The sequence below is a fragment of the Anas platyrhynchos genome, chromosome Z (genome assembly GCF_047663525.1).
Source record: "Anas platyrhynchos isolate ZD024472 breed Pekin duck chromosome Z, IASCAAS_PekinDuck_T2T, whole genome shotgun sequence".
Lineage (NCBI taxonomy): Eukaryota > Metazoa > Chordata > Aves > Anseriformes > Anatidae > Anas > Anas platyrhynchos.
The window spans coordinates 23,820,663-23,831,218 of NC_092621.1; the positions used below are offsets into that span (position 1 = coordinate 23,820,663).

General features: G+C 41.9%; 1 long non-coding RNA gene across 2 annotated transcripts; it reads left to right on the forward strand.

The window, feature by feature from the left end:
• The first annotated feature begins 1,070 nt into the window (after positions 1 to 1,070).
• On the forward strand, positions 1,071 to 9,127 carry LOC113840262 (uncharacterized). 2 transcript variants are annotated; one of them, XR_003493032.3, is made up of 3 exons: positions 3,014 to 3,319; positions 5,039 to 5,184; positions 5,758 to 9,127. It is a non-coding gene; the product is annotated as an uncharacterized lncRNA (long non-coding RNA). The 2 variants fall into 2 exon arrangements; XR_003493033.3 differs by lacking the exon at positions 5,758 to 9,127 and having other exon boundaries at positions 1,071 to 3,319; positions 5,039 to 5,186.
• Positions 9,128 to 10,556: the final 1,429 nt, after the last annotated feature.

Sequence of the window (10,556 nt, forward strand, 5' to 3'; positions counted from 1 at the left end):
CAGATTATCTTCTGCTCATGCAGTGAAGTGAGATGCTTGAAACTGGGACTGACTCTTGGGCTTACGGCTAGATCTGAAAAACAAGTTACATTTTCAAAAAGATCATTGAATCAAGAATATCCCGAGTTGCAAGGGACCCACAAGGATCATTTCATCCTATGCCTGGCTCCACACAGGAGGACATACATACATATGTCTGAGTGTTAACTCAGATGGTATGTCTGAGAGCACTGTCCAAACACCTCTTGAACTCCTACAGGCTCAGTATTGAGACCACTTCCCTGGGGAGCCTGCCCCAGTGCCCGACCACCCTCTGGGTGCAGACCCTTTCCCTAACCCCCAGCCTGACCCTCCCCTGTCCCAGCTCCATGCCGTTCCCTCGGGTCCTGTCGCTGTCCCCAGAGAGCAGAGCTCAGCGCCTGCCCCTCCGCTCCCCTCGTGAGGGAGCTGCAGGCTGCCATGAGGCCTCCCCTCAGCCTGCTCTGCTCGGGGCTGAGCAAACCAAGGAGCCTCAGCCTCTCTTCATACATCTTGTCCTCCTTTGGATACATTCTAATCATTTTACATTTGAAGACTTTTCTCCCACGCTACAGTCCAAAGCCTAAGTGGCTAGAACCCTCTTGACTGGCCTGAATACAAATGGCTACAACTATTCCATGGAAAATTCCCAATTCTTGGACATCAGTATGTCCACTCATGTATCTCTGCTGTATTGGGGTGAAACCTGGTTGCAGGCCACACCACCAAAGGAAACTGACATGTGTGCCACAGCTAGGGGACACAGCATTCTTCAGCTAAATGCCCAAAGCTGGAATTTGAGTCCTTCTCAAGGAACACAGAGTGGCAAATAAGATGGAGATGCTATGTGCTTCTTTGGATCTGCATTTTGACCTCTTTGTTCCTCACATCACCCTTTCCAAGTACAGTCACTTCTTATTCACAATTTCTATCCCACTGGGAAGACATTAGGGACTCTCTCACAGCCTGCATTTTTACTGTGCCCAGAACTACCCTACTTTGACATTGTTTTGGACTGTTTATTGCTACTTGAATAAAAAAGCATAGTATTATCACACATTGGTAGTGACAAAGAAGTAACTGTATGTGTGATATGCGCTGATTCAAAACTGTAGTTCCAGCTTTGAAACTCACTGTTGTAGCTGTGCCATGCACAATTCCAATCAACAGCACTCTTACAGCATTACAGACTGGTAAGAAAGAAGGGAGGTTGCTTGCCAAAGTCAGATGGCAAAGTGGGATAGATCTTACTAATATTTCTGAAAGGCGAGGCAGTCTCCCTGCTGGTCCTTTTCAGTTACTGTCAAGAAAAAACTGCTGAGCTAGGTAAATTGGTAGCGACAAGGTCATTTGTTCTTCCTTATGAACCAGTTTGTGCATGTGACAAAGCACCAGGAAGCAGACAGTGATATTGTTTTTACTGAATGGTAGTCAGTACAACATGTGTCCAGCCTGCTTGCCGCTCTTCTGCAGCTTCAGTACATATAGTAATCATAGCTTATGTGTGCTTGGTCTTCTTCCAGAAACCAATAGAGGGTAACAAAATTAGATCTCCAGTAAGCTAAAACACCAGCTATAGCAAATATTTTGTGAGACTGTTGGCCTGCTGCTGTTTATATCCAAACCAAATCCTGCAAGTAACCTGAACAGCAGTTTAAGCATGTCATGTAAGCTGTTTGCATGATGTCTGCACAAAGCCAAGAATGGGTTTCTTTTTTATTGTGAAGGAAAGCTAATGAAATGTTCCATGTCATCTCCCTGTACTCTGCTCTGGTTAGGCCGCATCTTGAGTCCTGTGTTCAGCTTTGGGCGCCTCGCTACAAGAAGAACATCGAGGCCCTGGAGTGTGTCCAGAGCAGGGCTATGAAGCTGGTGAAGGGCCTGGAGAGCAAGTTATATGGGGAGCAGCTGAGGGAACTGGGGTTGCTTAGTATGGAGAAGAGCAGGCTCAGGGGAGACCTTATTGCTCTCTACAACTACCTGAAAGGAAAGTGTGGGGAGCTGGGGGTCAGCCTCTTCTTACAGATAACCAGTGATAGGAGTAGAGGGAATGGCCTCAATGGTGCCAGGAGAGATTCGGGTGGGAAAAGAGGAGGCATTTCTTCTCAGAAAGAGCAGTCAGGCACTGGAACGGGTTGCCCAGGGAGGTGGTGGAGTCACCGTCCCTGGGGGCGTTCAAGGAAAGGTTGGACGTGGTGCTTAGGGACATGGTTTAGTGGGCAACATTGGTGGTAGGGGGATGGTTGGACCAGATGATTTTGGAGGTCTTTTCCAACTTTGACAATTCTATGATTCTATGATTTCCTATCAGTATTGCCTACTATAGGAGATTTTCAATGATAGCCTCAAGATTCCTGTTATACTGATGATTAGTGTGTGTGTAACAACCCTTTAAGAGACAAAAATATACAATGAAGCCATAGTTACCAGTGGGAGAGCTGCTAGCCTGATAGAGAGGAGACACAGAGATCTCTTGTTATTGTCCATGTAATTATAATAAAGACTCATCTTAGTTAATAAGCTCTGAGTCAAACTTCCCCTTAGCCGGATTTATAGAACATTGCCATTAATTAGCTACACATGTAACTGCGAGTGAAATCCTGGAAGCTATGCTGAAATCAGGAGTGGCCCTATCTGAACGCAGCTGTATTTTGCTCTCCTCAAATGCAAATGCAGTTTTTACAAATATGTTCCTGTATAACCTAAGTTTTACTTGTAAGGGCTTACTTTGATGTAATCAAACTTGCATTCAAAGCAGACTTAAAAAGCAGTTGTTACAAAAGATAAGAAAATACGAGAAAGATTAAACCAGAAAGTATATACATCATCAAAAAGTATTTGAGGAAATGAAATGAGCTGTGCTATGAGAATGACAACGAAGCAAGCTTCATTTTCTGAGTATTTGTATGCATTGCCCATAACCTTCCCCTCAAACAGATTACTTGTAATAACCCCAGATCCCAGCAACCCCCTTCACCTCTTCCCTCTTGTTCTCCATTCCATGAGGGACAGCAGGTGTTGTAACCCTGAGCTGACTGGGCAGACAGCCACTGCCAAAAGCAATGTATAACAGCTAAGCTCTGCCCACCATTACCTCCCTGGGCTACTCATTTGATTCCCTCTATTCCATACAGGCACTGAGTTTCAAAAAAAGTTTGTAGGACTGCCCTTGCTGACTTCTCACATCTCTCCTTCTGTATGGCATTGCACTCACTTGAAATCTGTAAACGGTGACTGGGAAGGAGAAGGGAGATAAAAGCCATCAAAAATAAATGGGCAGGAATATGGTCAATGACACTAGGTAAGTCTTCTTCCATTAGAAAATCTGGATAGAAAAGAGCAGAAGTTAAGTTATTTATGAACCAACACAGCAACCATATTGTCAGAGAAAAGAGATGTACTTGAGCCATGTGGAATGAAAGACCTGTATTGCTGCTTTGCTAGTTATTTATCCCTAATTGCATACTGACCTCTTGTTTTATTTTCCCTGACCTGCAACTTGAAAAAGGAGTCACAAATATGGGACCTGGATTATAGAATCATTTAAGAACTTTCAATGTAATGTAGCTTTTGAGGTTAGTGAGAAAGGAAACAGGGCTATTTCTATATCTCTAACAGCTACAATAGTTTAATAATTTGATGTTAATAATAGACCTTAGTCCCTAAGCTCAGTTACCTTAACAGAGTATTTCTGGTGTGTATTTGCAGTTCTTACATGGTAGTTCCAGCTGTTGCAGTCTTAAGTTAAAGATCGGTCAGAAGTATTGCATTTCTGAGAAACAACCCTTGTGATATTTTGCAGTCAGGATATCTGTGTTGTGAGGCATGCTCCATAGTGAAGTGATAGGCATATAACAAGCTGGTTGTCTGGCTGCTACATACCACAGATTAGTTGTCATGCCTTGGTCAAAACAACAAAGCGTGAAATACTTTTCCCTTTACTGAGAAATACAGCATGTCATAATAAAATTGAGGCTCCTCTCCGATCTTATGGAAGCAACTTCCTTTATACATTTTTTTTTCTCAAGAAACTATTGGAGCAATCAGATAAAACAAAGAATATTTGCATTATCTTTCATCCATAATTTGTATAGAGTTACATGAATTAAGAATATCACTTGTACTTCTTCTGTCATAAGATAAAAAGAACCGCATATGAATGCGAACCATTCATTTTTATGGACTCCATGTTCCAGGGAGTTTAATCAATGTCGTTGCATGCTGTAATTTGCATCTGGATAGATTTCAACTGAAATAGGGCTAAAATCACAAGTAATTAGGCAACTCCCCCTCATATTCTGGGGGTTTATGCTATTCCAGTACACATATAGAAAGTATTGGGCTTGTGAATGATGCCAATAGGAGTACAATTGTAACAGAAAGACACCTAACACCTTCTTGGATTTCGTGAATGTTGCATTTTCTAACCCACCTTCAGAAATACTTGATACTCTGCACATTTTGCCCAGATTTTTTTTAAATGTTAATTAGGTGCGTAACCAATCTGGGGGAGAAATTTCAAAGGTCACTTAAAGGACAAGCTTTGATGGGAACAAAAAACGTACAGTACTAGAGAGGCTGTTCACATCAGTTCTAAAAAAAACTCCAAAACCTTCTTTTTATCTCATAGAAGCTCAGGCATTTTGCCTCTCGATATATTGTACATGAACTGCAAAATCAGAACAAAAATCTGTCTGAGATGAATCTATGACAAGGAAAAAGTTAAAAATTTTCTCAAGCAAATGACAAAAAAATGAAGAATCCAGAGACCAATTTACAACTCACTGAATCAGTTGTGTATGCAATTTTTGACCTATGTTTATACTAAGACTGGCATAACAGGTTTAAAAAATGTATTTTTGGTCATTATTGTGCCACAGTTCTCACGTGCATTTTGTGGTTCATTTACTGTCTAAATGTATCACAAACCCTTTTTCTGTACCATTTGTAGGATGCAATAGGATAATAGTAGACTTGCTTTGGGCATATCACAGTAATTGTCACTTCTTATCATTTCCAGGTCATTAAAAGGTAACAATCACCAAGGAGTACCCTGTAAAAACCTGCCTTGTCAGTCATCAGTTGAAAACCTTTTCAAATTCCTGTCACAGAAGTAATCGTGGTGCTGCAGCAGCTGTTATGGTCTAAGGACATAGTTGAAGAAAGGTCTGTGGGAAAGGAAAAAACTTCTTTTAACAGGCTAGTTAGTATAGGTGGAACAAGAAGACTAGGCTTGCAAGGGATGTATCCTGTTCTTCAGGTCAGAAACAATCAGAGCAAAATTAGGAACAATAAGAGCATAGAATCATAGAATAACCCTTTTGGGAGGGACCCACATGGATCATTGAATACAACTCCTGAGTCCCCAGAGAACCACACCAAAAATCAGAATCCCTGTCTGAGAATATTGTCCAAGCACCACATGATCTCCATCAGGCTCAGTGCTGTGCCCACTGCCCTGGGGAGCCTGTCCCAGTGCCCGACCACCCTCTGGGTGCAGACCCTTTCCCTAACCCCCAGCCTGACCCTCCCCTGTCCCAGCTCCATGCCGTTCCCTCGGGTCCTGTCGCTGTCCCCAGAGAGCAGAGCTCAGCGCCTGCCCCTCCGCTCCCCTCGTGAGGGAGCTGCAGGCCGCCATGAGGCCTCCCCTCGCCCTGCTCTGCTCGGGGCTGAGCACACCAAGGGGCTTCAGCTGCTTCTCATATGTCTTGTCCTCTACATCACTCACTGTCTTTGTAGGTAAAATAGAAATACAAGTCAAATGAAAAGAAGATGATATCTATGGAGATTCTCACTGATCTTAACCTCCTACTTGACAGAGGTAAAAAGGAGCAGCTCCAACACCGACAACATCTTCCAGCCTCTGGTTCATGCTGTCTTTCATGTCAGCTAGGACTAGCTCTTTAAACACAGCAGATAGGCACTGTCCAGTCAAACAGTAGTACCTGAGCATACCACTGGCTACATCTCCCTATCTTCTAGTAAGAGAATGTTTTCTTACTAATATCAGATTTCCACACTTTTATATATCTTTTTCTTGAGCTTTGTTGGTAACTTGCAAAGAAATTTTGGTACATATAGAACAGTGAGCATCCACCACAAGGGATCGCTCAAAAATTACAAGCAATATTTAAGTGGAAAATGTGCCTATTAAGGTTACTGTGTGCACGGATATTTTGGCAATTCATTTGGATAAATAAACAAATAAATAAATAAATATGAAATAGCAAAAAGAGTGTTCAGTGTGAGTGAAGGCTGGTGGTACAAATTCTAGACACTATGAAAGAAGAAACAGACTTCTTTGTAGCTCCCTTTCATTCTGTCCCTTCAAGAGATTTGCTGCTTTGTCTTTTATGGTTATGTCAACAGTCTGTTGCTTGTTTCAATAATCTGTTTATTTTTGTGACCTATAGGCTCATAGAATACTGAAGGCTCTTTAGACACTGGTGAAGAACTGCAAGCTAGGGACGTGCAAGAGCTTCCCCATGTGCCAGGGTGAGGGACAGCCCTGGGGGCAGAGTTGGCACAGTTGTTAGACCTTATGGAACTGGCTTTTGCAAGCAGGACAATGAATGTGGAACTAACTATTTTCAGAACAAAACACAAAACTCATGTTCAGTTTGGCTTTTCATATGTTCAAAGTTAAACAACATAACTAATCCCTCACGCAAAGAGACACCACAAATTTCACAGTTAGAAACATACTCACAGACCTTCACAGACCTAATCAAACTATTTTTCAAAAAGTTGGGAAGGTGACAAGGAACTGGCACATACTGAGGCAATGGGGATATGCAGATCGTGACAATTGCATGATAGACAGAGCAGATCCAAGCCAAGCTTAAGAAGAAACCCCATGGGCATACTACATAAGGGACTACACAGGACACATCTCCATGTTTCATGGTGAAGAAGTAGGTTCAGTTGCTTTTTGTGTGGTCCTGGCACACTCTTTTTCCCTTGCTTTTCCATACCAGTTCTCCTTGCTGTTTGTAGCATTTACAATACGGATGAAGTGGTTCATTTGTCTTGGATCCATTGGCTTTTGTTTTCTGGTTTTTATTTTTGTTTCATTTAGTTTTGTTACTTTGGAGGGTGGGGAGTAGGGTGGGGAGGGAGAAATAGATAAAGAGATAGAGAGTGCAGCAAGCCCCCAAAACTTGCCTAAGCTTTCACAGCCATTTTTGGTCCATGATGAGAGCTGCCTGCCCATGGATAATGTGTTTGCTCAAACACATCAGATTCATCACCCCCACAGCACTGCAAGTGGCCAGTGCTGGAGGATACTTCAGCAAAAAGAAAATCCCACTGAAAGGATATTTTTACCCCCACCTCACATCCACTAGCACCTTTGTTTCTGTTTCTGCTGATGATGTGAAGATGAAAAGCAGATAAAAAGCAAGCAAAAGAAAAGAAAAGAAAAAAAAAAAAAAAAGTAATTTCAAGCAGTAATCATTGGAAGCACGGTTCTCCTTGAAAAGTCAGCCATACCTGCTCAGTAAGCACTCTGAATAGAGTTACAGACTTTTTCCATTTTGTAGGATCAGATGAACCTGTGCCAGTGTTTCAGGGAGAGCTTCTGAAGCACTTTGGGCCAGGTTGTCAACAAGTGCAAAGAGTATAACTTTTTTTGCCAGTGTGAAGGGTACTTGCAGCATGATCAGAAACAGGATCTTCACAGTAAAGGCTTTTCACTTCATTAAGAATAGCAGAGAGAAATAAGGGGCTGCTCTGTATTAAGCAGCAATGGCTGGAAAGTGCAACATTCTAAGTATGTAATCTGTCGATGTGAAATTTCACAATGGGCACAGATCTAATTTAGAAGTGATCATCCAGTGAAATGAAACAAAATCAATTTTGCATTTACCAGCTGCACACTAAAATTGACTGTTACTGGGAAAGTTGACTTTAACAAAGTTAGCCATCAACAGATTCTTGTATCTAAGAGCAAGATGTGCTGATACTGATGTGCCTTTGTTATATTTTTTCCCCTGAAACTTCAAGTAGCATAATAACCCTGAGTTTTGAATAAATATTAAGACAGAAAAAGAGTGGATGACTTATTTTTAAAGGAAATACTATTTTATAGTTGTGTGATTTGTAATTGAATTACATTGTTTTCTCTTAAAAATACATGCAACGGTAATTAAGTGTGAAATTTTGGCAACCTATATTAAAGCTTAAATATATTGTGCCTTAATAACCTACTTCGCACAAAGAAAAAAAGAGGAGATCCAGACAGTGCATAATTACTAACAATATTTTAAAGAAGATTATAAACACAAAGCAAAACAAACAATAAAATGGACTTGGATACAGTTTACTGAAGTGATAATCCAGTCTGGGGACAGATTCAGCCTCCCCAGCAAATACAGAAAGACTGCTTTATTCATTTTAGTTTATTCAGCACAGAACATGTCAATGAAGTGTTCCCTCAAAGCTGAAAAATGGAAGTTAAAAGGAAACAATGCTTACTGTGAAACAAGGTGTGGGAGTCAGGAATCTATTAATTCTACCATCTGAAAAAATGTAGACCCTATACCAACAAATATCCAAATCAACTAAAGACTTGTATCTTTTAGCAAGAAGTCAGAAACCTAAAGAGGACTTACAAGCTTAAGTATTTAATTAAATTAGATTTATGTTTCCTTTATTTGCAATATTTTCCTGCTTTAAATGCAGAAATAAAAGAGCATTCAAAATGAAAATGCAATTTGCAAAGACATTTGAATGACTCAGATAACAGAGCATTACAAACTTCATGCAGAAAATCTTCAGAGCTATCCCAAGAAAGGAAGGGCTAAAGTTCTGAAATCCTGAACATATGCGTTCTTAGTGAAAACTAATACACTAAATACACTGAGATAGCATGTAGAAGGGCAGGCATTCTAGAGAAAAATCAAAGAGGAGGTGAAAGGCCAGTAGCACTATTCAACAGGTGTACCTGAGATGATACTGGAAGCTACGTCCTGTGGCAAAGCCTTGGCTGCATAGCTAGGCAGAGACCTACCTAAATGTTTGGTTATCATTAAAGAGACAGTATTTCTTCTCTTTCTTCAAGAGAATGAGTTTCTCTTTGCCCTCTCCCTAAATCAAGCTTCATCTTACATGGCAGAAAAAAAAAAAAAAAAAAAAAAAAAAAAAAAAAAGAAAAAAAAGATGTGTGATTGTGTGCTTTCATTTTTGTGTCCTTAGAGACATTCAAGGACCAAGTCATCAAGGTTGCCCTCCATAATATTCTCTTAGCCTTGGACTTCAACCTTATGTCTCCCAGATGATATCATTTTGAATTGCCTTATAGAATAAGCACAATTTGGAAGGGACCTTAAAAGATTATAGAATATGAGAATAGCTTGGATTGGATGGGACCTTAAAGATCACCCAGTTCCAAGCCCCCTGCCATGGGCATGGATGCCACCCAATAGATCAGGTTGCCCGGGGCCTTGTCCAAGCTGGTCTTGAGCACCTCCAGGAATGGGGCATCACAGCTTCTCTGGGCAACCTGTTCCAGGTGTATGGGGGATGGGGAAGGTGTTTTGAGTTTGCTTTTAGTTTCTCACTGTTCTAGGCTGCTACTGATAAGCAATAAATTACATTCATCTCCATATGCTGAGTCTGTTTTACCTGTGACAATAATTGGTGAGTGATCTCCCTATCCTTATCTCAACCTTTGAACCTTCCCATTATATTATCTTCCCCTTTTCCTTAGAAGAGGTGGAGTTTGAGAGCAGTTGTGGTGGAGATCTGCTGTCCAGCAGGAAAAAGCCACTACAGCTTTAAGCATTGGCATGCTGTGATGAGGTGCCTCCTGAGCCTTCCCCTCTTGAGGGTGATAAAACCTAACTCAATCAGTCTTTCCTCATAGTTTCCTCATAGTTTTTTCAACATTTATCTTCATGACCCTCCTTTGGACTATCTACAGTCTGTCCACGTGTTTTCTGAGCTTTTGGAACCAGTACTGGACACGGCACTCCAGGTGTGACCTGACAAATGCTGAGTAGAGTAAGATGATCACATCTCCATTGGGCAGCACCACCCCCAGCCTACAGGAGGTGGTGGGAGTGGGCCTGGGGCTCTGGCATGGCTGCAGGATCTCCTGTGTGGGGAAGGGGCACACACTGCACCCCCTTGGCTCCCTCGGGGCACCTGGGTGAAGGGTCCTGTACCTGGGAAGGGGCAACCCTGGCTCTATGTACAGACTGGGGGATGAGATGCTGGAGAGCAGCCCCACAGAGAGAGATCTGAGGGTTGTGGTTGATAGGAAGCTGATTATGAGCCATGACCTAGTTTAGTGTCATCAGCAAGTTTTGGTGACAGTGTTTTCAGTCCCATCATCCCTGCCGGAGTTCAGGAACTATTTGGACGATGATGTCAGAAACATAGTTGGATTTTGGGGTGATCCTGTATGGAGCCAGAAGTTGGATGCCATGATCCCTGTGTATCCCTTTGAGCTTGGGATGTCCTGTGTTGAAGAGCATGGGGCCCATTATTGATTCCGTTGGGACTCCACTTGTAGCAGTCTGCTAGCCTTAGTAAAA